At 50.7% G+C, this 26438-nt stretch overlaps 1 pseudogene; it reads right to left on the reverse strand.

The window, feature by feature from the left end:
* Positions 1-708: 708 nt before the first annotated feature.
* On the reverse strand, positions 709-24821 carry LOC112610191 (annotated as a pseudogene).
* Positions 24822-26438: the final 1617 nt, after the last annotated feature.

Genomic DNA, 26438 nt, shown 5'->3' on the forward strand with positions numbered 1-26438 from the left:
GGTGCCGAGGGGGAACCTGCAGGCCAGTACTGAGTCGCCCTTTGCACCCCATTGGCTTCTCTCCTATGCTTGTTGGTGCCCAACGTTTGGAGACGGCTGAGGCAGCAGGGGACTGGCATGTCAGCATTGCACTGAGTATGTGCACACCTGGTCAGGCCTTGACAGTGCCCAGGCTTGGCCCCAACTTTGCTCCAAGATCAAAGTGGGCACCAACAGCAGGGAGAAGCCAGGTACTTCTGAGCCTGCTAGGGCAGGGGGAGCCTTCCTGGGCCCCCAAGAGTGCAGGGATACCTGGGTCCACAGCAGTGGTTTGGGTGGACTGCAACTGCACCTGGGTGGGGGGAGCCCTGCCTGCTCCATGGCCCAGGAGGCCCAGGTCTGCAGCCATGGTTTGGGCAGTTGTGGCTGCACCCAGGGAGCTCCTGCCCCACCAACTTAGAAGGGATGGGGCTTCCACTTGTCTCAGGCTCCCACCAGCTCCAGGGAGTGTGCAGTCCCAGGTGTGCCTCCCTGCTGTAGTCGGAGTGATGGCAGCAGCTGCTCCAGACAGCCCACTGCTGCCATCGTTATGACTGATAAAAACTGCTGGTACTATCAGTATGCAACATAGGCCAGCAACTTCCCAGAGCAGAGATGTAGGAGTCAAACATGCCACCACGTAAGGAGCAGCATTTTTCAGAGCTGGACACTGGGTCATAGTGCAGCTTTCTACCTTCTTGGCATTGCATGAGTCCATACAGTGGCGAAGAGGGCCAGCAATACCCGAATCAGATAAGCAGCACTTTCTGGGCTGCCATACTGAAGGTCATGTCCATTGATGGCTAACACACAAATCATTCTCCTCCAGCTGACCATGTCAATCAGCCACACCACCATCTAGCACGTTGAAGGTAAACACCCCAGGCTCATCCACCTTGCACACCAATTTCATTTCAAGCTGTTCCTTGGGGCTACTTTTGTTGCAAATCACATGACAGCTGTCATCCTGGGGTCTGTAGGCACCCAGGGCCTGTCCACTGTTCCTGCTGCAGAACTTCTGGTTGTGCAGCATGGTCAGTCACAGCACCTGGTAGGGCTGCTGCAGGAGATGCAGGGCATAGTTGTGAGAGACATTGCTAATGTCCATCCTCTGGACGTTTAGGATGATGTCTCCTGGCAGTAGTTGGCCATCTCTGGCATTTACCCCATCATGATAAATGTGTTGGATGATACGGACCAGGGAGGTTTCACTGCCTCCCATCAGCATAATGGAGAGGCTTTCATTGGGATCCACTTGATTGATCTTGATGCTGGTAATTTCACCATCTGGGATCAGGTGGTACAACCTTGGAAAGACTTCAGGGGTGGTGACGTTTTCAGAATTTTCCTTGCCCTGGTTAGCTCAGTTGGCAACTGCACTCCCAATCTTTGTCCTTTGAAGAACACTCAAAGCTCGATTATTTTTTAAAAAGATCTGTTTCTAATTGTCCTGTGACGACCGATGCTGCTGGACAGCTTTCCTATGTGGTTGTACCAGCTGCTGGATTGCTCAAAGGGCTGTGCTGTAGTTTGGTTACTCTGGCCAGAGTCCCCTGGGCTGATTGCTGGCTGACTGTGCTCTGCCAGGCACATAGGCAGGGCTGTCTAAGCCAAGCTTGTCTGTCATTAAGGTGGTGGTGGCAGCTGCAGAAACCTCTGGGGAGGGTGCCGTGGCTGTGAGGTTCACACAGCCATCTGATCAGTCATCTTGTGAGCACCTCTTCCTGTCTTTTTTCAGGCCATAGTGGGAGGCCCTTTTATGGTGAGTAGAAGTTCCTGACGATGTACAGCATTGGGGGACACAGAGAGAGGAGTGATAATTTTCAACAGGGAGTCAGAGTGGCTTCAGGGGTAGAGAGAAGAGGAAATATTTGTGAAATTAGAGACAAAGAACGGACATCATGTGGCCAGGGACCAGCTGAGCCACAGAGGGAGGACTGGCATGCCCAGCGTGGTGGCCCTCCAGCCCCCTCTAAGGTCAAAAGGCAGGCATAGAGGAGGGTGAGGTTGAGAGGCACATGGCAGGTCCTGCTCCGGATGCAGGGAGTCTGAGAGCCCAGGGTGTGGCCAGGAGGGATGTCTAGTGGAAGCTGGGTGGCCAGGGCTGACCTTCAGAAAAGAGGGTCCCATGACGGGGAGGCATTGATACAGCCATGACCAAAGCTTGGGGAGTGAGTAAGATCTCCTGTGTCTATGGGAAGTAAGAAGGGGAGGGCCCACACTGAGGAGCTGACAATGGATATGAGGCCTTGATGTGCCCTGGCAGAAATGCACCCAGGAGGGGTGAGGCCACAGGAGCAGAGAGGAGGGTCTCACTACCCAGAGAGGCCAATGTCATATGCTGCCCATTGGTCAGGGAAGTGGCCGACCACATGTGTGTGGGATCCACTTACTATGTGGCGGGTGGGGTCCTGGAGAGGCCCATGGTGATGGCAGAGAGCAGACACTGGGGTCCAGGGAACAGAGAACAGGACGGCTGCTCATCAGTTAAAACCCTTCCACATGGGCCGGGCACGGTGGCTCACGCCTGTAATCCCAGCACTTTGGGAGGCTGAGGTGGGTGGATCACAAGGTCAGATCGAGACTATCCTGGCTAACATGGAGAAACCCTGTCTCTACTAAAAATACAAAAAATTAGCTGGGCATGGTGGCGGGCGCCTGTAGTCCCAGCTACTCAGGAGGCTGAGGCAGGAGAATGGCATGAACCTGGGAGGCGGAGCTTGCAGTGAGCCGAGATCGTGCCACTGCACTGCAGCCTGGGCAACAGAGCAAGACTCCGTCTAAAAGAAAAAAAAAGAAAGAAAGAAAACAAACAAACAAACAGACAAAAACCCTTCCACATGAACTGGTACAACCATGTAGGAAAACTGTCTAGCAACATAGATCATCACAGAACGAACATCTACCCCAGGTCTCCGGTGTTCCAGGGCAGGCAGACACCCAACAGTCGTGCAAGAAGGGACAGGATGCAAGAAGGGCCAGAGCAGCTCCACTCATGAGAGCCCCATCCGGACAACAACCCAAATGAGTCCCTCTATTCATCCCATCATGGAGGAACAAATAGAGGGTCTGTGGTCCAGCAGACAGCGGCACACTGCTCAGTGACCCTCCACAGAGAGAATCCCAAAGAGAGACCCGAAGGGCACACACCAAAACAGCCCACCTCAGACAAAACCACCATATGGGAGCAGATCAGAGTAGTGACCTTGAGAGGAGGCCCAAGGAGCCCTGGGGGCCTAGCTGTGATGATTCTTGACCCAGGTGCAGGAGGCACAGGTGTATCCAGTGTGAGCACATCCTGTGTTCCATGATCTCCAGGAGAAAAAAGAAATAAAAGATTAAAGAAAAGCTTGAAAAAAGACTGTACTGTCCTCTGTATGCATGTTTCAGTTTAATAAAAACTTACTTTAAAAATATAGCCCACTTCTGGGGCCAAGTGCAGTGGTGCACACCTGTAATCCCAGCACTCTGGGCAGCTGAGGTGGGAAGATTGCTTGAGTCTGGGAGGTAGAGGCTGCAGTGAGCCATGATTGTGCCACTACACTTCAGCCTGGACAATGGAGTGAGACCCTGTCTCTTAAAGAAAGAAAAGCCAACTTCACAAGCGCCCAGTGGCCTCTAAGATAAGCTCCACAACCTGGGCAGCCCCTTCCTGCTCTGCCCCCACCTCCCACCCCAGCCCTCCTCTACACCTTCATTCCTTCTGCCTGGGATACCTCCCTCAGCCTAGGCTGTGTTGGCCTGACAGGCTCCTACACATCCCCCAGGGCCCTCCCAAGCCTAACCCGAGCAGAGGGAGGCCCAGGCCTCAGTGTCAGCTGACTCCAAGGAATCGTGAGGGCAAAGATAGATCCCTCCTGCTTCTCTACACACCCTGCCTCCTCTCCACCCTAGCCCCAAAAGGGGAGGCGCCTGCGTCTGTGCTCACCCATGGAGGTTTGCCATGCTTTGGCCACACGTCAGGCTGAAAAATGTGGAAAGAGCAGGGGCCTGGGAGTTTCTGAAGACGGCGATCTCTAGGGAGCAGGGCTGCGGCTTGGCTCATGGCTCCAGGTCCTCCAGGTCTCAACGTCAATGTCACTTCCTCTGGGAGCCCCGATGGCCATCACCAGACCAGGCTGTTGACTCCACAGGAACCAACAGGGATTTGGAAACTGGGGTCAGGCCCTGCCTCTCCACTGTCTGCTCCCGTCAAGCCTCAGGAAGTTGTGTCACCTTTCTGAGCTATTTTCACATCCAATAAATGTGCCTTCCTATAGGGTTGTTGTGGGAATTAAAGAAGTTCAATCACCGAAATCCCGTCTTCAACACAGATCCGGGATCTGAGCACCTCTGCCCTTCTCCTCTGATCCAAGCCACCTTCCCACTCCGTGGACCATCAGGGGTCTCCCTGCTTCCACCTTGCACACAGCAGCTGGAAGGATCAGATCATGTCCCTCCTCAGCTCAGAGCCCACCAGTGACTTCCTGTGTCCTCTGGAGCAAAGCCCAGGTCCTCAGCGTCTCCCAAAGGCCCTACCCAGATGGTGTCCTGTTGCCTCTCATCTCCTCCCACTATGCCTCTCTCCCTCCACAGTAGCCACACCCAGCCCCTTGCTATTCTTGGAATGTGCCTGGCACACCATTGCCTCAGGACTTTGCACATGCTCATCCCTCTGCCTGGAACTCTATTCCCCCAGATGTCTGGGGGGCTCCACTCTCTCCACATCTTTGCTCAAATGTCACCTTCATGAGCTTTTCCATGACCACCTACTCAAAGTGCAGCCACCATTGCCCAGAACTTGTGGTTCCCCTTACCCGGTTTTGATTTCCTCTGTGACTCTTACTGCCATCTGCTGCCATGGATTTCATTTAATCAGTTGTTTATCATCTGCTCCTTTCCACTAGAACAACAGCTTCTCGTGGTGAGGATTTGGACTTTTTTCCACTGGCACATCCCCAGCACACAGAACAGAGCTTGGCATACAGTAGGTGCTTGATGAGGGCCCTGGCTGGGTGTATTCCAATGGCTGAGGGCCTGTGCCATGCCAGTTACTAAGGATCTGAAAATCACTTCTAGTTGGGAACCTCTATTTGGACTGAGGCAGCCTTAGGTTTGCAGAGCTGAGAGGAGTCAGTGCATTTGGGGATCAGAGACGGAGAGGGGTCCCTTGCCTCTAAAACAGTGGTCCCCAACCTTTTTGGCATCAAAAACTGATTTCATGGAAGACAATTTTTCCACAGACAAGGGGTGGGAGGGGGATGGTTTTGGGATGAAATTCTCCCACCTCAGATCATCAAGCATTAGATTCTCATACAGAGTGTGCAACCCACAACAGGGTTCACGGTTCTAAGAGAATCTAGTGCCATGCTGACCTGACAGGAGGCGGAGCTCAGGCAGAAATGCTCACCTGCCCGCTGCTCACCTCCTGCTGTGCAGCCCGGTTCCCAGCAGGTCATGGGGGTTGCCTGCCCTAAAATACCTTCTTATGTAGTTGCCACATGGCTTCAAATCCCACTGCTCTCACTCTTTGGAGTTTAATTTATTCCTCATGGTTCTCTTTTCTTTTTTTTCTTTTTTTTTTGAGACCAAGTCTCACTGTCACCCAGGTTGGAGTGCAGTGGCCCAATCTCGGCTCACTGCGACCTCTGCCTCCTGGGTTCGAGTGGTTTTCCTGCCTCAGTCTTTCTAGTGGCTGGGATTACAGACACGTGCCACCACACCCAGCTAATTTTTTTTTTTTTTGTATTTTCAGTAGAGGCGGGATTTCATCATATTTGGCAGGCTGGTCTCGAACTCCTGACCTCAGGTGATCCACCCACCTCAACCTCCCAAAGTGCTAGAGACATGAGCCACCGTGCCTGGCCGCTTCTCTTTTCAAATGAAAATATTACGACACTGCTGGCATCCGGCAGCTTAACCGGGCGATTCTGCTGATCTGGCCTGGGCTTGGCTGGGCAGTTGTGGCCTCCAACAGGCTCACTCACATGTCTGCCATTGGCTGAGGTCAGTAGCCCCTGGCTCCTCTGGGAGCCTGGTCCTCCAGCAGGCTAGGCTGGGCATATCCTCATGCCAATCACAGGGGCCAGGGGTGCGGGAAGGGTGGGGAGAGACAGAGAGGGAAGCTGAAAAACCTCTTGAGGACTAGGCTTGGAATTAACAAACCATCACTTCTGGCACCTTCTATGGGCCATAGATAAGGCCTGAGTCAGATGGTAGGGAAATATACTGTACCTTCTGGTGGGAGGAATTGCAAAGTCACACTTACCATGAGTGGTTCAAGGCCAGAGATAAGCAGGTCTCCCACACACATGTTTGTGTCTTCCCACAATGTCAGGCCTTTTTTTTTTTTTTTTTTTTTTTGATGCTACTTCGATCACAAAAGCCACCAGCTCCATGGAGTTCCCAAGAAGGAGGAGACAATTTTTAGGACTTGGCATTCACACAGGCTCAAGCCACTCCACAGATCAGTCAGTATTGCAAATCATACATAGCCTACTTATCAATATATAAACATTATAGATTGAAAATTACACATCAAACAAAGTAACATGGCATGAGAAAAGGGATAAGAAAAAGAGTTAACAAGCCAGTACAGGGAGAGCGATGTGAACAAAAAGAGTATTCTGGCCTGGCTTGGGCAGCTCAGCAGCGTCACAGTTTTGCAAGGAAGAGTCTTTGATGTGGGCAGAGTCTTCAGTGGCAGATGCCAGGCGCTTATCAAGGCAGCTGTTATGAGTGGTAGAAGTCCGGCTCTTTTTATGACTACAGAGTCCTCTGGTGAGGACTGACCGTGGCAGGGTATGTTTGGTTATGTCCTTATCTGGCTGGTTGCAGTCTTTATTGATCAGGCAAAACATCTGTTCCCTGTTGGCAAACGGCCTTATGAAATGCAAAATTCGAACTTCTTCTAAGATGGAATTACTTAGGTCAAGGCTGCTCCATATGACATTCAAAGGAAATGGATACAGGTTGGGGGTGGAAAATTGGGGCCATTTTGGGGTATGAATCTTTAACACTGCCTCCAGTGTTTCTTTTAAATTGAGGGTGAGTAAGACAGCAGTGGACTCAGAATCCATCTCTGGGTCCATTTCCCATCTTTTGGAGCTTTGAGCTGCCATGTCAGAAGTCCAGTTACTGGGCTGAGAAGGCCACGTGGAGAGGCCCAGAGGAGCCCAGTCTTCCAGCCACCACCCAAGCCACCCGGTACCCTCTAGACCCATGCCAGTGGCTAGATAAGTACCCCTGAATGAGCCCCAACCACAGCCATGTGGAACCAAAAGATCTCCTGATGGAGGCCCACCTACCCAAATTCATGCCTAATCAAATGGTGCTGTTTCAAGCCACTGTATTTTGGGATACAATAAATAACTGGAGCTGTATATTGAGCCAGGCTTGTCTAACTCCAAGATCTGCCACCATGAAAGCACCTGCCTCCTAGAAGATGAGAGGCTTGGTTTGACAACAAGGGAGATAGCCCAAAAAGAAGTTTCGCACAGCCTCATCTTTTGAAAATGAGAAAAGAAAGTCACTCCGCGAGCTCATGGCAATGCTGGAACCTCTATGGCCTGTCTTGGGCTGGCCCAGCGCTCCCTGACCCTCTGGGCATGCACACTTGAGCCTTCCTACACCTGGGGAGTAGGCACGATGCATCCGAGAGCGTCATGCCACCCCACTCAAGGCCCTCTTCCTCTCCCCCATGGGCTTTCTCAGCAACTTAGAGCAGCCTGCGGAACCCATTGCAGTAAAGGTCCATGGGTTTCCTGCCTATCAAAAAATACAGCTTTCTGGCCAAGGCTTATTATGCGATCTTCCCAGGAGACGTCATTAGTAGCGTGAATGGCTCTTGCCTTGCCGGAAGTGAAGGTGAGGCAGTGACAGGGTCATGTCCAGAGTGAGTAATTGTTGGCTTTTTGTCCTTGTTCCTTCATGTCCAAATTACATCTATAGTTTGTAATGCTTTTGGTTTACAGTAAAAGAAAATGCAAACGCAGAACACAATAGGAAGGGTGCCATGACTCAGATTGCCGTGCCCCTTCCTGTCTGCTCAACAGCCTGGATGCTGTGGAAGCTTTGTGCAGAGCCCAGAGCTTTTGTCTGAGCCATGCGGTGGCAGAACCACACTGCGACTTCGTGTGGTTTGTGCTCCCTGTGTTTGCCAAGCACTTGTGTGTTCCCTCTCTCCACCACCTCACAGTGACTCAGCACTGTCCTTATTTTAACTATAGCTGTTTTCAAACCAGTGACACCTGCAAAGCCATAGTGGACAAGCTTTCCCACTCCTGTCTCCCCACAGAGCCACAGCCAATCCAGCAGGCCTACCTGCAATGAGTCCAAATTGCAGGTGTGTTCAGTCTGTTCTACAAGGTATTTTTTAAAAGGGGGGGTCAAATTACCAATCAGAATTTCACCTAAAAACAGTGGCAGGGGCTGATGTTTACCAAGCCAGAGTCTGTTTTCCCTGCTTCTTTAATTGCAAATCCTGATTTTTAGACAGGGCAGCAATGTGCCCAACTAAAAGACTACATTCCCCAGCCTCCCTTGTGGCAAGGTGAGACCATGTGACTCAGTTTTGGCCAATGAGACGAAAGAAGAAGCTGGCGCAAGGGTTGTGGGGGTGGCTTTCATTCTTCCCTCCTTTCTTCTTCCTGCTGCCTGGATAAAAACAAGTGGCCATTTTGAACTCTGAATTGGCCTTGACAATGGAAGCCCCTGGCTGAGAATCGCACAGGAGAAAGAGAGAAGAACCCTAAGTCCCTGTAGACTCTAGGAAACCCCAAAACCAACCCTGAACTACCTACCTCCTGACTTCTCCATAAGTAAAAATGCACTGCTTTGTTACTTAAGCCACTGTAATGGTGGAGTTACTGTTATACGTAGCTAACCTAATCCTGAAACACTACTTCTCTCGAAAACTCAAAATATCTAGTGATCTGAGCATATGCTCTTTTCTTCTTTATAACAGCTTTGTTGACATATAATTCACAGACCATACAATTCATTGATTTAAAGTGTGCCATTGGCCAGGTGCAGTGGCTCAAGCCTGTAATCCCAGCACTTTGGGAGCTGAGGCACAAGGAACACTTGAGTCCAGGAGTTCAAGACCAGTCTGTACAACATAAAGAGACCCCATCTTTACAAATAACTTAAAAATTATCTGAGTATAGTGGTGCGCACCTGTGATCCCAGCTGCTTGGGAAGCTGAAGTGCAAGGATCACCTGAGCCTAAGAGGTTGAGGCTGCAGTGAGCCATGATCATGCTACTGCACTCCAGCCTGGGTGACGGAGGGAGACCCTGTCACAAAATAATAATAATAATAAATGAAACAAAAATAAGGTGTACCATTCAATGGTTTCTAGTATATTCACTCCTACCCCCACTCTATACGGCACCACTGTCTACTTTCAGAATATTTTCCTCAACTCCAGAAAGAAACACTACACCCATGAACTGTCACTCACCAATCCCCCCTAACCACACTCTCACCAGCCCCTGGCAAGCACTAGTCTACTTTCTGTCTCTATGAATTTGTCTATTCTGGACATTTCATATAAATGGAATCACGCAACACGTGACCTTTTGTGCCTGGCTTCTTTCACTTAGCTTCATATTTTCAAGTTTCATCCATGTTGTGCCATGTTTCATGATCCAAGAAGTCTTAAGACTGGGAACCACCCCTACCACAGAATGCTTTAATGCTGTCTCATTTTGATCCACAGAAGAAAACAGTGAAATGGAGAAAGTAGGTGCTGTCTTCTCCACTTTACAAAGGAGAAACAGGCTCTACTCAATTGAATAATTTGTCTAAAGTATCCAGTGCACCCTCCCTTCAACAGCCTCCCACCATTCTGCCTCTGGAATGTCTGTTGCACAAAATAATTGGAGATTCACATTTTGTCAAAATCCTCAAGGTCTAGAAAGTTCTAGATCAACAATAAAGTGGCAGATGCGGAGACTTAATCCTTTCCTACGGCCTATCCCCTCCACAGTCTGCAGGGCCCGGAGACAGAAGAGCGGGGGGGGGAAGGGGGAAGCAGAGCCCGATACACAGATCCCGTGAGGATGCCTGGGCTCTAGTTCACACTGGGCTGTTTGGAGGCTGAGCCAAAAATCTGAGCCAAAATCTCTGTCTTGCTTTGTAGTGCATGGGGGGAAAATGAAAATTTTGGTTCCATCTGAAGTTTGCAAATCAGCGTGCATTGTTTCAGGGCATTCAGTTTCATTGAAACCTCTGGAACACGGCAGCTGCCAATCCCACAGCCCCAGGGAGAGCTGTATCTCGAGGTGGAATCATCTTTCTCTGGCAGAGGTGCAGCCTTCTCTGAGTTTTTATAATTTCTGGTTTTTCGCAGGCAGATAAACACCGTACACTGAGTCAGAGCCAGGGAACGGTCGCCTGTTTCTAAGGCTATGGGTGAGCCTGGGAGGGTGGAGATGAGCAGGGACGAAAAGTTGAGGCGGTCCCGCTACTGGGGTGTTCCCAGGACAAGCCGATGGATGGGCATGTTCATCTTTCCCTACGACAGGCACAGAAAATGTGAGCAGAGTGCCTACCGGCTTTCCTTTGGAGGTGGCAGGGGTGAAAAGCCCTGCCCAGATTTCTCTGACAAGTCACTGTGGGGATGAGGGTGGGGGCAATGCTTTGGGTTATTGATTCACATTGACACTGTAATCCATAATTGTGCCCATCCTGTTGTCACAAGCATGGGGTAAACCCAAAGTAGGAGGGAGGGAAATAGAAACCATTTTGAGCCTATTCTGTGGGGAGTCACCTGATCAACCTGGCTGGGGTAGGAAGGAGAGACAGGAAACATAATTAGAACTTGGTCCTCAGGGATTTCGCAGTGCTGGTCCTTGGGAACCACGAGGAGTTACCCCTTACAGGGAAATCAAAGGAGGCTTCCTGGAGGAGGTGCCATCAGGACCAGGTGTGGAAGCGTGGGCAGAAAATTTCCTTGGGACATTTCCAGACAGAAGGAAGAGCTTAAACAAAGAAGAGTGGCTGACTTCTATGTGAGAAAGGACAGTGGGAGAGGAATCAGGAAGAAATAACTTCGCAGGAAATCTGAGTGGTGAGTGATAAATATACATATTAATCAGGAAAATGCAAATGAACACCAGGGTGAGCTATCTTCTTACACCCAGTAAATTGGCAAAAGGTAAGAAATCTGACATTATCGTGGTTTGGCGAAAACTCCAAACAGCTCACCCACAGTTGGTGGATGTGTCAATTGTTATAAGCACTTTGGGGAACAATGGAGTATTGTCTTGCCAAGTTGAATGTTGCATTCCATTTCATTCCCAGGTGTACACATGCTTTGGGCAATGCATACAAGAATGTTCTTAGCAATTCTCAGCAGCACCATCCGTAACTGGAAAGACCAGAAATCACCCAAATGTTTACCGGCAGGTGAAGGGGTACATAAAGCCAGACTTAGTCACACAGTGGAGTGCTATACAGCAGTGAAAAATGAACCAAGTACTGCTCTCCCCAGACAGTTGCTGGGTGACTTCCGCTGGCACAGACTGTGTTGTGGATTCAACCCTAAATCAGTCATGGCCAGCGGGATAGAATGTTCTAATTGCTTGAGCCAGACAGCGCTCTCTCTTGAGGCTCCACTGAAACCCAAAATGCTGGGCTGGGGTAAGGGAGGAGTGGATCCCCAAAGAGAATGGGGGTACAGTAGAGGACAATGTTGGTGTCTTTCCCAGACTTCCTCACATCGCTTTTTAACATGTCCTTGTGTCCAGCTACTATGCACTTTAATGCCTCGCTCCTGAGCCCCTGGTCGCCTCAGAAGAGACCCTCCCACAGAGCCTAGGTTCCTGTTCTGTACCCCCTGGGGCCGCCTGTGTCAGTCTGAGCTGTGAGGAAGCGGCCCGTTCCGCTTCCTTGCCTCCACGCAGGACAGCTGAGGTGCAATTCACACCTGAGAGCTGCCCTCAGGTTCAGGCCTGAGCTAGGACTTTCCCTAAAATCTCAACCAGGGCTTCTTCCCGCTACTGGTTCTGCTTCCTTCATTCCCTAACGAGGTTTCTCCTCTAGGAGAATTTGAACATTTGACTCTGTGTCTGTTTGCGGGGGAATCAAACCTAAGACAGGTACTATTTTACTAAAAGAGAAGTGAATGGAGACTGAGCCACCAACATGACAGATGGCAAGAGGAACAGTGGGGAGAACTGGAGTTTACAAACTTGGATAAATCTCCAAACCTCTCTGGACCTCAGCTTCCTCATTCAAAAACAAAAGATGTGATGAGGCAGTTCGCAGAAGAGAAGACTATGAATGCCCAGGAAACACTGGGACACGCAGACAACATCATGAATCACTGAAGAAATTTAAAACAGGCCAGGCACGGTGGCTCATGCCTGTAATCCCAGCAGTTTGAGAGGCCAAGGCAGGAAGATCGCTTAAATCCAGGAGTTCGAGACCAGCCTAGGCAACATGGTAAAACCCTGTCTCTACAAAAAAAAATACAAAAATTAGCTAGGCAGGGTGGTGTGTGCCTGTGGTCACAGCTACTGAGGAGGCTGAGGTGGGAGGATCACCTGAGCCCAGGAGGTTGAGGCTGCAGTAAGCCAAGCTGTGGTTGAGCCACTGTACTCCAACCTGGGTGACGGAGTGAAGCCCTGTCTCAGGAAAGAAAAAAAAAACAAAACATTTTTCTTCTGTCACAGGTCAGGGAGCAGAGAGAATGTCATCCCCAACATTGACTGGGTGTGGAGAGAGGGCCCTCTCCTCCTTTATGGGATGGGAGTATAAATTGGTATAATCTCTTTGGGGAGCAGTTTGCCAGTACCTATAAAAATGTTAAATGGGAAAACCCTTTGACTCAGCAATTCCACTTCTATGAATTTATCCTGCAGCAAAACTCAAGAATTCAAAGAAGTATGTACGAATATGTTAATTACAGCACTGTTTGTGATAGCATCAACTTGGAAACAACCTAAATATGTTTCAGCTGGGAACTGGTTACAAATGACAGAAAGGTCCTGTGATGGAATGCTACACAGTCATGAAGAGGAGTGTGGTCAGGCTCTGGAACAGGTGAAGAAACGCTCATGAGATATTACTAAGTGATAAAAGCAAATTACAAAGCAGAATGGAGAGTGAAATATCCTTTTGCAAAAAGTGTTTCTGAACATATATATTACAAATTTGCAAATGTGTAGAAGAACAGTCTGGAAGAATATATACCAAACTGTTTTACCTATAGTTACTCTTGGGAGTATGGCTGAAAATTTTTTTTCTTTTTTTTTTTTTTCTTTCTTGGAGACGGAGTCTCACTCTGTCACCCAGGCTGGAGTGCCGTGGCATGATCTCAGCTCACTGCAAGCTCTGCCTCCCAGGTTCGAGTGATTCTCCTGCCTCAGCCTCCTGAGTAGCTGGGACTACAGGCATGTGCCACCACTCCCGGCTAATTTTTTTTTTTTTTTTTGTATTTTTAGTAGGGATGGGCTTTCACCATGTTGGCCAGGCTGGTGTCGAACTCCCGACCTCAAGGTGATCCACCTGCCTCAGCCTCCCAAAGTGCTGGGATTATAGGCATGAGCCACCATGCCCGGCCAAAATTTTCTAAAATGGTTTTTGGATTCTCTTGTGTTTGAGTGTTCTTAAGAACAGGTATCACCTCTTTCTCTTTTTTTATTTAAAATTTGTAAATACTAGTGATTTAGTGCCTACTTATCAGGCCTTGGTAAGTGTCTGCTACAGGTTATGCTGTCCAGCCCTCACCAAAGCCCTGTTGAAGCAGTCATTGCTACGAGCCCGTTTTACAAATGAGGAAGCTGAGATCTGGAGAGTTAAATACATTGGAAGTTGCAGAGCCAATATCCAGCTCAGGCAGCCTGATGCCAGGTCTGGACTCTTACCCGGATGCCACCTTACCTCACAAGAGTAAAATGAGGGGTTACCCAACTTTGTTTTTTAGCACCAGAATCCCTTTCTGCAAATAAAATCCCAAACAGAAGCCCTGTTCCTGAAAAGGGGTTGCTCTGGTAGAAGGGAAGCTGAGGAGTGGTCACTTTCCCTTCACAGTGCTCCCCCTCCGCCCGCCCAAGGACCCGGGGGTTCCTAGGACCCTGGTTTGAAAACCGCTCAGCTAGATGTCCTTGAAGGCTCCTCCTGTATTTTTGACATGCCAGGTTTCTAAGCACTTCCATTCAAAGGGGCTGAAAGGGGAGAAAATGAAAATACATCATGGGGCTGTTGAGACCCAAGTGAAGGAAGCATCGTCATGCTGAATAAAGCCGTTTTAAGTTGCAGCGCGCGCGCGCACACACACACACACACACACACACACACACACACACACACACACACACACACACTTTATTTTGTCTCTCCCTATTAGAACTGGCAGCAATTTCTGCCTGTTTTGTTCACGGCTGTGCCTCCAATTAGAATAGTTCTTGGCCGGCGCGGTGGCTCAAGCCTGTAATCCCAGCACTTTGGGAGGCTGAGAGGGGCGGATCACGAGGTCAGGAGATCGAGCCCATCCTGGCTAACACGGTGAAACCCCGTCTCTACTAAAAAAAATACAAAAAGCTAGCCGGGCGAGGTGGCGGGCGCCTGTAGTCCCAGCTACTCCGGAGGCTGAGGCAGGAGAATGGCGTAAACCCGGGAGGCGGAGCTTGCAGTGAGCTGAGATCCGGCCACTGCACTCCAGCCTGGGCCACAGAGTGAGACTCCGTCTCAAAAAAAAAAAGGGCCGGGCGCGGTGGCTCAAGCCTGGAATCCCAGCACTTTGGGAGGCCGAGGCGGGTGGATCACGAGGTCAGGAGATCGAGACCATCCTGGCTAACATGGTGAAACCCCGTCTCTACTAAAAATACAAAAAACTAGCCGGGCGCGGTGGCGGGCGCCTGTAGTCCCAGCTACTCGGAGGCTGAGGCGGGAGAATGGCGTGAACCCGGGAGGTGGAGCTTGCAGTGAGCCGAGATCGCGCCACTGCACTCCAGCCTGGGCCACAGAGCGAGACTCCGTCTCAAAAAAAAAAAAAAAAGAATAGGTCTTGACACATAGTAAGTGCTTCAATACCTGTCGAATGAATGAATGGTGAATTAATGATTGAACAAACTAAAAGAAGTTTGACTAATGTCCTTCAGGCACAAGAAGTGGTCCTTAGCCACACTGGCATGGAGACCAGAGAGGAAGGGAGGAGTGAAGAGAGTTCCGAAGTCGCTTCAGTGTCCGTGTGGCTGGGAGCTCCTGCCAGCAGGCTCACCTCTGAGCCCACACCACCAATGTCTGGCAACCTCCATCCATGAGCTGCAGCCCTGGCCGCCCCTCAGTTCCTACCTATTAGTGATGTGCACCCATGAGTGATGTTGCTATGTGGTTTTCAGCCATGCTTTCCTGGAGGTGACATCTCAGGCTAAGAGGACAGCAGCCTGTCCCCAATATTTGAGGGGAAGCCCAGCAGTCAGCTCAGGGGCCTCAGAAGCATGCCTTGGAAATAGCCACAGACCCATGAGGTGGGTGACAGGTGCCATTGCACTGGGACCAGCCAGGCAAGCAGCTGGAGCTATGATGGGTCGGGAGGAAGAGCAGGCATGACCAGGGGAGGAGGCTGTGTGGAGGAGGTAGGTCTGCACATTGGAGGAGGGAGCAAAGAGGCAGTGGCCACTGGGAGGGAGGCAGAGTACCCTGGAGGAAGAAGGAGGAGTTGGCTGACCTGTAATCCCAGCATTTTAGGAGACCAAGGCAGGCAGATCACGAGGTCAAGAGATTGAGATCATCCCAACACGGTGAAACCCCGTCTCTACTAAAAACTACAAAAAATTAGCTGGGGTGGTGGCGTGTGCCTGTGGTCCCAGCTACTCGGGAGGCTGAAGCAGGAGAATCACTTGAACCCAGGAGGCAGAGGTTGTAGTGAGCCGAGATCACGCCACTGCACTCCAGCCTGGCGATGGAGCGAGACTCCATCTCAAAAAAGAAAAAAAGGAGGAGGAGTCAGGGCAAGAGTGCCTGCACCTTCCTGAGAAGCACCGAGCCCAGGGCTGGCGCAGGGAAGGTACCAGATGAGCCTGGAGCATCAAGTGGTGCCAGAAAGTCAGGACATGCTCAAAAAAGAGGGGACCGTGGAGAGGATGTGGGAGCCAGCCGGAAGTAACTCCGAGGAATCAAAATTGGAACAGTCGAGCAACACATCCAGGTACATTACACTATTATCAAATAAAATATGTACATTATGCATTACCAAATAAAATAAATATCCATGAATCCATACCGATATAGATAAATGATTGCATAAGTAAATGGGGAAGAAGGGACCATTTTTCCTTGGAGAGGAGTTCCCCTTAATGAATGTGGAAGGAACCAGGGTAACAGCAAATCACCATCTGAACACCACAGAAACAATCGCTGCAGGCAAGACCCACCGATGGGTGCTCAGACTCGTAGGAGAACGTTTAAGGAGAAACAAGAGTTGCACAGTTGCAAAGTATTTTCCCCAATATCTATCAGTTACAAAGGGAAAAATAATAACTTTATAATGGAGAAAGCTGGCAAACACCAGTGTAACCAATAGATCAAGGTCAATGTTACCAGTAATAAGCCACACTGACATCATGTACTTCCTGATATGATGCACTGAGAATGACACATCGTCACTTCTGGGGTAGTTTTTCCAATAATGCATAACCTCAATCTAATTATGAGAAAATATCAGACCCAAATTGAGCAACATATTGCACAATACCTGACCAGGACTGTTCACAGATATCAAGGTCATGAAAGACAAAGAAAGACCGAGGAACTGATGACTAAAGGCAATGTGATACCTGGAAATGAAAAAGAACATTGATCAGGGATCAGCAAATGACAATCTATGGGCCAACTCTGGCCCTCTGCCAGCTCTTGTAAATAAAGTTTTATTGGAATGCAGCCATGCTTATTTGTCTATATGTCCTTCCTTCCTTCCTTCCTTCGTTCCTTCCTTCCTTTCTCTTTCTTTCTTTCTTTCCTTCTCTCTTTTCTTTCTTTCTCTTTCTTTCTTTCATCTTTCTCTTTTCTTTCCTCTTTCTTTCTTTCCTTCTTTCTTTCTTCTTTTTCTTTCTCCTTCCTTCCCTCCCTCCCTCCCTCCCTCTCTCTCTCTCTTTCTCTCTCTCTCTTTCCTTCTTTCCTTCTTTCTTTCTTTCTTTCTTTCTTTCTTTCTTTCTTTCTTTCTTTCTTTCTTTCTTTCTTTCTTTTTTCCTTCCTTCCTTCCTTCCTTCCTTCCTTCCTTCCTTCCTTCCTTCCTTCCTTCCTTCCTTCCTTCTCTTTCTTTCTTCTGACAGAGTCTTACTCTGTCACCCAGGCTGGAGTGCAGTGGTACAACCACAGCTCACTATAGCTTTGACCTCCCTGGCTCGTGATCCTACTGCTTCAGCGTCCCAAGTAGGTAGGACCACAGGCACACACCACCACACTTGGCTGATTTTTTAAAATTTTGTTTTTAGTAAAGACGAGATCGTACTATGCTATCCAGGCTGGTATTTACGTATTTTCAGTGGTTGCTTTTGTGTAGCCATATGGCTTGCAAAGCTGAAAATATTTACTATCTGGCCTTTACAGAAAGAGTTTTCTGACTCTTGTATTAGTGAAAAGCAGGTGGCAACCTAATAAAGTCTATAGTTTAGTGAATGGTATTTTAACAACTTTAACTTACTAGTTTTGAGGATTGTCCCATGGTTCTGTAAGATGTAAACACTAAGTAAACTGAGTGAAAGGTACATGGAAACTCTCTGTACTATCTTTGCAACTCTTTGGTAAATCCGAAATTATTTCAAAACACAAGACTTTCTTCAGTGAAACAAAAAAAATGCCCAGGATGTTTGGGCAGGAGAGATGTGTGAGCAGAGGGGGCTAGGCTCAAAGTGGGCCAAGGGAGCCTGCTGGGTGCTGGAAGATGGGGTCATCTGACTCAGGATGCTTGGATTACAAGAAACAGAAATCCACTCCAGACAACTCAGGGGCTCAAGGGGAAGTGCTTGGAAGCTGAGGGTGCAGGCGTAGTCGTACCTCACTGGAGCCTGGAGCCACAAACCTGAAACCAGGACGACAGTTGCTTTGTGCGTATGCGTGTTTCTCCTGGTGTGTCTCTTTGGATTTCTTTGTGTCTGCCTCTGTGTCTCCCTATTTCTCTGTGTGTCTCTTTGCTCTCTCTCCTGCCTTTGTTGATCTTTGTGTGTGTCCCTGTCTTTGTGTCTCTCTGGTCTCTCCTCGTCTCTCTCTGGTCTCTTTCTATCTCTGTGTCTCTCTCTGATCTCTGGTGTGCCCCTGTCTCTCTCCTTTTCTTTCCCAGTCTGTCTTCCGCCATGTTTCACTGCGTGTCCGTCTCTCCCCGGCCCTCTCTATTCCTTTCCCTATCCCCGCATATGTCTTACGGCTCTCCTCCTCCCTCTGTGGTCCTTCCCAGTCTGTTTCTTCCTGTGCACACCGTGGCCCACAGCACCATGGGTGACACTGGGGTCACGTTAGCTCTTGGGGGCCTTGGTCATGAAGCACACACCCTCACTTACAGAAGAAGAAACTGAGGCTCACTTAGCCCCTTGCTTGTGGTGCAACCTACGGGAGGAAGAAAGGAAATGTTCTGATTCCTCCATGAGCCAGATGCGGTGCTTGGAGCCTAATAGATATTTGCAGGACCCCATAGACTGGATCACACAGGTCAACTCTCAGCGAGCTAAAGTGACATTGCCCAAAATCATGCAAGAAGAAAGGGGTGGAGCTGATTCCCCACGTCCTTCATGATTTTTTCGACAATGTCCAGAGGACAATTGTCTTGTACTTTCTTCTACACACAAGACCCTCCCAATTGCTAGAAAAATAGAAGAGCTACTGTTAAACAGGTTATTTCCCTAAGTGCCCAGAGATCTGGGCAGGGGACAGGAGACAGGGGGGTACATCCCTCTCTCAACTTGGGGATTTTCCACAAGGACCTGTGGCCAAGCTATTTCCGGAAAGGCTTTCTTTATCGGGCACCAGGGAGGTGAACACGTCTCTGTTTATTTTGCTCCTTCTCTCTTCTTCTCCAAAATGTGTTTGGCAACAGCGTGTGAGCCGTGTAATCCTCCCTCCATCCCAGCCTCGGCACAGCGTGTCCCCGCGGATGCCAAAGGTCACCAGACGCATGCAGGATGGGTTGAGCTCTGAGCCAGGCTGGACAGTAAACCTCCAGTGACAGCATCAGGGGTGACATGACAGGTAGGTACCCATCAGACAGCAGCAGGCTCGGAAGGGGCCCAGGAAATCCACCTCTGCTGGGGCTCAGCCGCACTCTGTGGGGTTACAGTTGGCCTGTGAAGGAGGCGAGGGCCCCACACGCCCCATCTTTGCTCCCACTTTCTCTTTATGCTGAGATTCCATGGGAGATTCTATTTGAAGAGACAGCTCTGGGGGAAAGGATGCAAGCAACTCAGTTTCCATCCAAGCACTTCACTCGATGAGGAAGCAGCCCAGGGAGGGGATGGCTTGCCCAGAAGATGCGCCTGGAGGCGGGATGCCTGGGCTGTACATGCTCTCCCACCTGTACGCTTGGACACACATGGGGGCGGCCCTCCATGCGCACCTCATTCCCGTTTGACTTGGCCCAGCTGACGTTGGTTCAGGGCAATTTGCCCTCTGCACAGTGTCTCCCATGGAGACACCAAACTAGGTCAGGAGGCGGGTTAAATGGAGCTGGCTCTGTCTGAGGGAGCCCAACAGTGACTCTTGGGGCCACTCTGAAGGAGACCGGCACCTCCTCCAGCGCCTTGCCTTGTCTTTTCAGAATCCAGATCTCCTGGGTCCTGATTTGCTTCCTCACACGCACATACAGGATAAAACAGTGCCCTATTGGGGCTTAATTTTCCACCACCTCTGAGTCAGTGACTTGGACAGAATCCCTACAATGCTTCCCATTCCCTGGATGCTGCTAACTAAGTCCCAAAGCCACTTTGTGTCCAGAGTCTCATGGATCCTGAAAAAAAAAAAGAGGCAGCGGAAGCAAGAGGTTGATCCCTTATTGAACCCTTCCCTACATCCCAGACACTCACCCTGCACCCATTGTCTCCATGTTATCCTTGCAACAGCCCCATGAGGGGCTCTGTCTGGACCATTTTCTAGCTGGGAAACTGAGGCTTAAAGAGCCTAGGCTGCTTGTGGATGCTCAGAACAGAGCCCTGTGATGCCAACACCATCTCACTACCGGGCTTAGTCCATTTTCTGTTGCTTACAACAGAATACCTAAAACTGGGTAATTTATACGAAATGAAATTTACTTCTTACAACTCTGGAGACTGAGAAATCCCAGATCAGGGGGTGCATCTGGTGAGGGCCTTCTTGCTGGTGGGGACTCTCTGCGGCGTCTCAAGGCTGCACAGGGCATCACATGGTGAGGGGACTGAGCATGCCCACCCCCCAGCTCAGGTCTCTCTTCCTCTCCTTATTAAGCTGCCAGCTCTTGCCCTGTGATAACCCATTAATCCATTAATTGTTGAATTGGATTGATGATGAATTGATGAATGGATTAATACATTCAAGAGGGCAGCCACCTCTTAAAAACTCCACCTTTCAATACTGCTGCATTGGGGATGGCGCACAAACTTTGGGGGGACATATTTAAACTATGGCACTGCCCAGGTCCCTGGACTCACAGTCGGTGACTCTGCCTTCACTGCGTTTAACTCTGGACGTCCCCAGGGGCAGCTTGGGCAACAACCAGAAGGTGCTGGGATTAGGAGATTGAGATGCAGGCCCCAGCCTGGCTTTGAAGCTTCTCATCTTCCAGACCCTGGACAAGTTCTGCAGCCTCTCAGACCTTCAGTTTCTTCATCTAGAAAACGGGAATGACAGTGCTCACTTCTCAGGTTGTTGGGAAAGTAAGCCCACATACATAAGGTACCAGACACATCGGCCCTGGCCCCAGTGTCATTGTCTAGGTTAGTCATTGGTCACTGTCCTCAAAGACTGTGCGTGATGAGAGGCAGGCCCAGCGCTGCCCAGCTGAACCTGGCAGTAGGGCCAGAGGTAGCTGCTCTCCTTAGGCAGTTACCCACCCAGGCACTATTTGGAGTAGCATCCATTGTTGTGGCAGGAAGCAGCCTGCCTGCCACGGTAACCGCAGGGAGTTCAGTGAAGGATGCCTTGGTGTGCACCATCAAAGGAAACCAGCAAGACTCAGCCTGGCAGGGAGAGGGCTGGAGAAACGCTCCCACCTCAGTGCATCCTGCCTTCCCTCCTCCCATCGGCAGCTAGAGGGCTGAGGGTCTGTTCAAGCCAGTCTTGGCACAGGGACTGGGACAGAGCCTGCATCTGGGGGTGCACCCAGTGAGGAGGGCACAGAGGCCCAGTGTGTGAGACAGCCTTCCTTCACCCCCTCCTGGCTCTGTGGTCCTCAACTTCCCTGCTACGCTGGAGCAGGTGGTGTGCCCAGCTGTCAACACGGTGGGCTTGTTTTTCTCCGCTGCCGCCCGCCTCCTTCCCCTAGGCCCCCATTTCCAGTCTGCAATGTTAATTGAAGGCGGCAGATGCCAAATTGCCCTCAGAGCAGAGCACAGAGGGAGAGGAGGAAGTGTGTCTGGGCCCCACGGCGGGTGGATCAGGCGCACAGGCAGAGCAGTGGTGGGGGGGTGCTTCCTGCCCACCACCACCCACAGCAGCTGCAAACATCCTCCAGACCTCTCGCTGTTTCCCTATGAATACACCTGAGGTCGAGTGTGAACATAAGGAAGTTGATTTTTCCCGGTTATATTTTTTAAACCTATGTTTGGACGGCCCGGCTTTCTATTCTGGGCACTTGGGCCTTATTTTCCAGCTGCTTCTGAAAAGTAATCAAAGGGAGGCCACCAGACCAGCCAGACACCTGCCCTCCACAACCACCTGCAGACCCAGGCTCCTCCGTATATTTTCTCCCTTGCCCTCCTGCTGGGTGGGAATCAGTGGCTCCATTTCGCTGGTGAGGAGTTGGAGGTTTGGGAAACCGCAGGATCTGTCCATGCAGCCGGCAGATGGAAGAGCTGGGGTTTCATCCTGGACCTGGCTGGACCCAAGTGCTTGCTCTTTGACCCTCAAAACCCGCCAACCCTCGGCCCTCCTCCCTCTGTCCAGACTTCCTTCAGGAGCCTGCAGCAGAGGGGGAGGGGGCATCTGCAGATATGTTCATACTTAGGGATTTATCGCCCAAGCCCCTAACCTGAGCCACACGGCCCTTCTTCCAGGACCCCAGGCCTCCCCACAACCCATCAGGGAGAGGTGGGCTCAGATAGTTCTCCATCGGGCCAGCTGGTGACTGTTCTAAACACCAGCCTTGTGTTCCCCAGTCTGCAAGAAGCTCTGCAAACTTTTGTGGCCATTGGTCATCTGCTTTCTTGATCTTTTCTTTTTTCTTTTCTTTTCTTTTTCTTTTTTTTTTTTTTTTGAGACAGAGTCTCGCTCTGTCACCCAGGCTGGAGTGCAGTGGTGCAGTCTCAGCACACTGCAAGCTCCACCTCCTTGGCTCACGCCACTCTCCTGCCTCAGCTGGGACTACAGGCACCCGCCACTACGCCCAGCTAATTTTTTATATTTTTAGTAGAGACGGGGTTTCACCATATTAGCCAGGATGGTCTCGATCTCCTGACGTGGTGATCCACCTGTCTCGGCCTCTCAAAGTGCTGGGATTACAGGTATGAGCCACCGCGCCCGGCCTCATTTCTTTTTTTAAGAGACAGGGGTCTTTCTCTGTTACCCAGGCTGGAGTGCAGTGGCACAGTCACAGCTCACTGCAGCCTCAGCCTCCCAGGCTCAAGTAATTCTTTTGTCTCAGCCTCAGCCTCCCAGTAGCTGGGACTACAGGTGCATGACAGCACACCCAGCTAATTTTTCAAAATTTTTTTTTGGAGACGGAATCTTGCTGTGTTACCGAGGCTCATCTTGAACTCCTGGGCTCTAGCAATTCTCCCACCTCCGCCTCCCAAAGTGTTGGGATTTCAGGCATGAGATTTTTAAAAATTGAGGTAAAATCCACACAGTATAAAATTAACAGTTTTAGAGTGAACAATTTCATGGCATTCCGTACATTCGCAGTGCTGTGCAGTCATCACCTCTATCTAGCTCCCAAGCACTTCATCCCCCGACAGGAACTGCATTCCCATGAGCTGTCGCTCCCCACTCCTCCCTTCCTCTGGCCCCTGGCACCCAGCAGTCTGCTTCCTGTCTCTGTTGGTTTACCTATTCTGGATATTTCATATAAATGGAATCGTACGTGATTTCTTATGACTGCCGTCCTCCCTCTGCATGGTGTTTTCAAGGTCCACTTCTCTTGTACCTTTTTGTGGCTGAATAATATCCCATCGTACCGGTATATTGTACATCCACGAGGACCTACAGGGCATCTGACACCTTATATATGTAGGCTTGGTTTTCCCAACCACCTGAGAAGTGGGCACTGTCACTTCTATTTTTTAGTTGAAGAAACTGAGGGTCCGAGAGGCTGCAGAACTTGTCCAGGGTCTGGAAGGTAAGAAGCTTCCGGCCGGGCGCAGTGGCTCACACCTGTAATCCCAGCACTTTGGGAGGCCAAGGTTGGCGGATCACGAGGTCAGGAGATCGAGACCATCCTGGTTAACACAGTGAAACCCCGTCTCTACTAAAAAAGTACAAAAAATTAGCCAGGCGTGGTGGCGGGCACCTGTAGTCCCAGCTACTCGGGAGGCTGAAGCAGGAGAATGGTGTGAACCTGGCAGGCACAGCTTGCAGTGAGCCGAGATCGCGCCACTGCACTCCAGCCTGGGCGACAGAGCGAGACTGTCTCAAAAAAAAAAAAAAGAAGCTTCCAAGCTTGGATCCATATCTGCAGTTGTCATCACTCATGGATGCGCCACTGGGCTGCTTTCACCTTTTGGCTGTTATGAATAGTGCTGCTGTAAACACTTGTGTACAAGTTTTTGTTCGAATATTTGTTTTCAATTCTTTTGTGCAGATACCTCAGAGTGGAATTGCTGGACCGTGTGGTGGCTCTAGGTTTAACTTGTGAAGAACATTTTTTAAAGTGTTCCGTGTAGGTGAATATTTTCTCTTTAGTTGGAGGGCAGGGCTGTCTTGTTCTTTGGCCCTCTCTACCATGGCCAGTCCTGGCTCAGCAAGCAGACAAGAGGCCCCCTGAGCTGTGGTGGCACCACAGGAGTGAGTGTGTGGACCCCACTCCACCCCAAGTGCTGGGATGTTGATTCATGGTCTTGCCAGGCACTCACGTGACTGCTGGTGGGGACCCAGCCTACATATCCTCTGGGCCTTTCTTGGATGCCTCTCCACCTCTTGCTACCCTCGGTTTCCCTCAATTCCCACATTCACACTGGAGCTGACCTCGGTCTGATGTGTCTCCACAAGTCCCACCTCCCCCACGGATGCCCTGTACAGGGGTACAGGCTGTGCACTGCCCAAGGGCATCCTGCCAAGGGCGCAGCGCTCAATGACATTCGGTCCATGCTCCGCTAGCCAAGCCCTGCACCCTTGGGACTGCAGCCACCGTTAGAGGGCGCTTTCTTCCTTCACACAACGCACCACGTGGACTAATGGCAGCCCCCAAGCCCTCAGCGGACCCGGCACTGACAGGATGTGCCCCTCGCTCACTCCCCTGAAAGGGGCAACTCTGCCCACTTTAGGTTCACTGATGACCTTCCTTCTCCCTGGGGACGTTCATACCTTCGACCTAGGCTCCAGATATTTTCCATGCCACCCGAGGGGGTGCCCTGGTGGCCCACTGTAAAGGACTTTCTGCCCCTTACCCCAGGCTCGCTCCTGGGAGTTCCAGCCCCGGATGTTCAGGACATGCATGTGTGCCCTCTCACTGGACAGAGGTTCTTGTGTAAACACTGCCATCGGGACCCCAGACACACGCTCTCTGTGCACAGACATGCGCTCACATAGGTGTGTGGGTCGGACGTAACACACAGGGATCTGGCCTTCGCTTGCATTGAAACCTAGTTGGCGGGTTGGGAGGGTATGTGGTTAAATCCGAGCAAGAGACACAGACCCCACGAGCGTAACCACATGCCTAAACCAGGCCAGGAGACTGGGGCACACGATGTGGGTTTGTCTGCCACGTGGGCACTGCACTCTGGGAAGCCCGAGCCCCTTGGAGCCCCCGCTGGTGGGACAGGCTGGAGCTAGGAGCTTAGCAACTCCGGTTCCTGGAGGGTAGAGAAACATAAGGGCAAGTCAGGAGACAAGGGGAGGCCAGGAAAACTGGAGGGCCAAGAGGCCCCTGGAAGCCCCTCTAATCCCAATTTCCCAGTGTTGACAAAGAAAACAAAATCAAGCTTTCAAAGAATTAAAGTTCATTTCATTCAGGAGTCTGAGGACTCCAGACCACGTCTGCTGTCTGGGAGCAGTTCTGTTGGAGTCTACCGCTTACATACAAGTGGTGGAGGTTCAGCAATTGCAAGATCATACAGGACTTGCTCGGAAGTTATATTGAAGCAGCATCCCATCAAAGTGTGGGTGGAAGAGCACCTCTGGTTATAGATGGCAGAGGCATCGTCACTAAGCCTGTCAGAAAGGCAAGGACTAGAGCTCTTCTCTTTTAAGGAATCAAGTGACTCAGGCAAGAGACGTGCGGGGTTGTGAGCTCCATCCTGTTTCGTCTTCAAAGCATCTTTCCAGGGAGCTGCACGTTGTCACAGAGTCAGGGGTTCAAGCAGAAATGAGCCAGCGTGGCTTCTTACGCATGCTGCTTTGTCTTCCTGTGGGAAGGATAAAAATGTTTCATCCTCATCCCTGGGTGCTACAGCCTTTGCAGGCTCCTTGTCGGAGTGGGAATGGTGGTCAGGGGCCAGCATATCTGAGAGCGGGGCACGCCCTGACACAGGGCAGGATCAGAGCAGCGTAAGGCCACACCTTGAGGCCCTGACTGGGGCCCCAGGCTGGCTGCTTTTCTTCCCACCCTAGAGGGTATATCTGTACCCCTCCAACACAGGGCGCTCAAGGAAGGCTCACTGAGAAGGTTGCAGTGGAACAAAGTCTGAAGGAGATGAGGGAGCAAGTTCTGTTGGTGTCATGTGGAAAAGCATTGCAGGAGAGGGAACAGCCAATGCGAAGGCCCTGAGGCAGTACCATGAGTGGCCAGAATGAAATGAGCAGGAAGCAAGGGAAGCAGGCATGCCACCAGGCCAGAGCGCTCACGGGGGCCAGTGGGAGGACTCTGGCCTCATCCTGAGGGAGGTGGGAGCCCTGGAGGTTTTGTGGGGAGGAGGGAAGACAGCTTTAGACAGCATCCCTCTAACTGCTGGAAAGAAAACAAGCCATGTGTGGGTGGGGGCAGGGGTAGGAGCGGAAGACCAGTGAGCCGCCATTCAACTCCATGGTCCACGCATAGCTGGGCCGGGCCGGAGCCCACAGGCTCAGGACCCAGCATCAGGCTGGGTAATAGGCAGCCTGGAAGGGTTGAGAGTAGTGGGCAGGCTGGAAGGGGTGAGTCAGGGCTGCAACAGGGAGCAG

Source organism: Theropithecus gelada, chromosome 16, assembly GCF_003255815.1.
Source record: "Theropithecus gelada isolate Dixy chromosome 16, Tgel_1.0, whole genome shotgun sequence".
Taxonomy (NCBI): domain Eukaryota; kingdom Metazoa; phylum Chordata; class Mammalia; order Primates; family Cercopithecidae; genus Theropithecus; species Theropithecus gelada.